The sequence below is a fragment of the Engraulis encrasicolus genome, chromosome 2 (genome assembly GCF_034702125.1).
Source record: "Engraulis encrasicolus isolate BLACKSEA-1 chromosome 2, IST_EnEncr_1.0, whole genome shotgun sequence".
NCBI lineage: Eukaryota > Metazoa > Chordata > Actinopteri > Clupeiformes > Engraulidae > Engraulis > Engraulis encrasicolus.
This window is the reverse complement of record NC_085858.1, coordinates 21,443,563-21,447,922: the sequence shown is the minus strand read 5'-3', so window position 1 is coordinate 21,447,922 and position 4,360 is coordinate 21,443,563.

Genomic DNA, 4,360 nt, shown 5'->3' with positions numbered 1-4,360 from the left:
TTACGGTTCTTTTCGGAACGAAGTCAGTGGGCCGACACGCCCAGTCTTTCCCCAGCGGTCATTTGCTTTTACGCTCGCCAGTCAAAGCGTTTCGAAATCTTATTGGTGGAATAACCTAACGGGGTTGACTTCTGAGCATGTTGAAACTTGCGTACCGTGCGGAATGCCACAGCCAGACTTTTGTGGTATTGCTGTAATCTCAATGACGATAATCCACTTTTACACACAAATGAACATGCAATGGCGTTTGCACGTATAGAACCACTTCAATGTAAGTTGTATCATACTCATTCCATATTTCCATCAAACTTTCCATTATGCAGGCTTTTGTTCAAGGCTACCAACGCTGCCATGGCACATGTCAACCAGATGCAGAAGACAAGACGTGCTAAAACTAATAGATTTTTATTAAATAATAAGGTATTGCTAACAGGCCATGTTATTGTGAGACTTGTCCACTGATTGGGACATCTCGGCTCTGCAGTGTGTATAATAAGAAAATAGGATGTGTTGGGGAGTTAATAACATTGTCATAGCAGACTAATAAGTAGGCTAAATGCAGTTAAACAGTTAGGTCTGTGAGGGAGACCACTGCATTTTGCAGATTGGGCCCCTCACTAATTACGATAGGATACCACTTGGGCCCCTCACCAACTGACTCTGGCATTGGACCTTTGTAGAGAACCCCACAATGTGTGTGTGTGTGTGTGTGTGTGTGTGTGTGTGTGTGTGTGTGTGTGTGTGTGTGTGTGTGTGTGTGTGTGTGTGTGTGTGTGTGTGTGTGTGACACTGTGCCCTTTGACCTGACAGAGGGCCTGTGTGGTTCACAGGCCGCTGTTTTCTGTTCTTGGTAAACAGATTAGCAACAAAAGGGGCAAAATATGTGGCGGGTAGGCCAACAGTCAGAGTGTTAAGCCAGGAGCACAGCTGGGGCACTGCACAAAACCAGCTGCTGCTGCCCCTCATAGACGCCTCTCTCTTTTTTATACAGGGTCATGCTGCCACCTACTGGGAAAAATAGGTAGTGACACATCTGTGAAGCTATCCAGGCTGTCCAGGAGGGTCATCTCAGTCTACAGAGTTTAGGTGTAGGTAACTTGACTTCTACATCTTCTTCTTCTTCTTCTTCTTCTTCTTCTTCTTCTTCTTCTTCTTCTTCTTCTTCTTCTTCTTAAATAGCTTTTAATTAGAATCGAAGAAATACAGAGTCCCTCAGTGGAAGAGACCAACGATTTCAAGCTATAAAAAGAAGTCCAGTTGTCTACAATTAAACTCTTTTTGGCTGTGTAAAAAATGTTTCATCCTTTGGGAGAGGAATTAGTTTAAGGATTTCTCTTTTTATGGAACATTTGATAGATAGAAGAAGAAGAAGAAGAAGAAGAAGAAGAAGAAGAAGAAGAAGAAGAAGAAGAAGAAGAAGAAGAAGAAGAAGAACTTACCGTAGCATGACTCATCAGCCCTGAGGTGAGAAACTTCCTGCAACACGTCACTGAAAGTTTCTTCTGCATTCAAAATAACATCTCAAAACATTACCACACCGTAATGTTCACATTTTGAACTCCAATTGAAACGCTATGTCCCAACCTACTATTTTATTAGGCTTCAAAACACAGCGTTAATGTTCCCTGCATTAATTACTTCTTAAGCCCTCTGAAGTCTTGCAAGTCAAACTGTTATGGGTAGAGCCTTACGGACTGGTTAAAATATATAACAAACACTGGATGAAATACACAGCACAAACAGTACCATCACAAACAGTGCCAGGCTACACAAACAGTACGCAACAAAAGTTAAGTCAGAAAGCGTTAGGTAGATAGGGCTGGAGAATGGATGCATGGGGGGAGATACTTGTCTGGTTAAATCATTATAATGTGCTTTATGGAGCTGATCTAGGATCAGATGTGAGAGCTGTGGGAGAGATCAATGCTCCGAGGCCATTTGCTCCGCTGCCGCTCCTTCCCAGCCAGGTGACTGCCTCCTCGACTGCTGCTTATTCCATCTCCACATGCAGAGATTATATATGCAGATAAGCCACACTGGAGCTGGGCTATATATTGGAGGTTGAAGCAAACGCAAGCACGCAAGCATGTACGCACGCACGCACGCATCGAACACATGGCACGCACATATGTACACACACACACACACACACAGACACTACTTGTGCACACACACACACACACACACACACACACACACACACACACACACACACACACACACACACACACACACACACTACTTGCATAAACATGCACGCGCGCAAACACACACGCACACACACACTACTTGCGCGCGCGCGCACACACACGCACACACGCACACACACACACACACACACACACACACACACACACACACACACACACACACACACACACACACACACACACACGCAGCATGTAACATTGTCTTATGATCATGCAATATTCCGCAACGCCATGCAATGCAATGATAATCCCTAGGTAATCTGCAACCCCCCCCCCACCCCCCCACCTCCCCACCTTCCTTTCCTTCACCATTTTGCTATCTGTGTGTTTGCGTGAGGAACAAAGCTCAAAGCAATTCCTCTACCCTCCTGGAAAAAAGTCCCCTATTACGCCATTCTGTCTAGTGAAATATGTATGTATGAGTATGCTCTTTTCAGTGATAGCAGGCAGCTAGCCCCTCTCTACTGTATTCCTTTTAACAAACGTATGAATAAATCAACTTTACATTAGCCTGAATATATTCCTAAAAAATAAATAAACAAATACACAACAGTACATTATTGCACACTGCACAATAAAATACAATGCACATCGGCCAAAACAGAAAGCAGCAGAGACACAAGGGGCGTTTGTTGAAGTAGACAATTTTTATTAATGGTAATAATGATGATGATGATAATGATGATATTAATAATTAGTAATAATCATAATAATAATAATGTCATAATAAATAGAACTCTTCATCTGGAGCACATAAGAGAGCATACGGAAGGAGAAAGAACACAAAGTCTAAGAGTACAGAGAAGAGAAGAGAAGGGGAGGGGGGAGGGGGGAGGAAGGAGCTTTTTTTTGTCGTCTTTTTTGTATCTTTTTTTTTTCTTACAGTACTTTACCTTTTTAATATATCCATTTCATTTTTTAACCTTTTTAGACTTTTTATTTAACATGAACATTTACAAAAAGGAGAGAAGAGATAAGATTTTTTAAAAAATCCTTATAAATAAATTTTTGCTGTTATAGAACAAAATACAAGATCTTGGAAGTCAGAGAGGGTCAGAAGATGGGGGTTAGGTGAGATGGGGTAGGGGGTATTTGGGGTGGGGTGGGGGTGGGGGGTGGCGGAGATTTTTGGAGATCAGGGGAGTTGAGTAGGGCCTATAGGCGAGGGTAGTCTTTTGGGATGGGTTGGAGGTGTAAGGATGGAGGTTTCTGAAGGGCAGGTCATTATGTACATTACACAGGGAGTACAAAAAGGGGCCGAAATGGAGAGGGGAGGTTTTTTTTCTGTCAAACGTCTTTTTTTAAATATATTTTTACAACCAGAAGGGCGTCAACTTCTTCTTCTCTGAGGGAAGTCCTGCAAGTGTCATAGCTCAAGTGCTTCAAGCTTCAGATTCTCTCCTGACCCCCACCGCTCCGCACTGCACTGCACTGCGCTGCCCCACATGACACCACATCACTGCACGCTGCACTAACGCCGCTGCAAAGCAACGCAACTCCATACCTATGACCTCCGTCTCTGCAGTGAGCTGCTCTGGACCCCCACGTTTCTCAACAGCGTCATTGCTAACCTCTTAGCAACTTAGCAGGTTGCCAATGGGAAAGTGCATTGCAACCAAATAAGTTCCGAACGTCGTTAGTTAGCAACGGCATAGTTGAGAAACGCACCCCTGCTCGTGCAGACCTTGATTTTATTGGTGTGGGCACACTGCGGTACTTGAAGAAACATTTGTCTGCTTGAACTGCTTTTGACTGCATGTCTATACTGTACAGTATGTCGCGAAATGGCGGACGGACCAGTGTGCATGTGTGCTGGTCACTGGGCTTACACCTGCTCTGCACTGCTGTAAGCGACCAGTGAGGTCACCCGAAGTGTTTTGTGTGCACTGTTAAACATTGCGAGCTAGTTAAACATAAAAAAGGTAAGTTGCCCTTCTGACTTAAGTTTGTAAGTTAAATCAGCTCGAGGCTTAGCTCAGCTCGAGGCTTTCTCAAGTTGACTTAACTTACAAACTTAAGGTTGCAGGGCAACTTTTTAAATGTTTAACTGGCTGCAATGTGTTAGTGTGTGCGTGAGTCCTCCGTTGGGCTCATTACCCAACTCAACTGCAATGAAGCCTTTCGACTCGGAAGATCGGAAAGACCAAGCT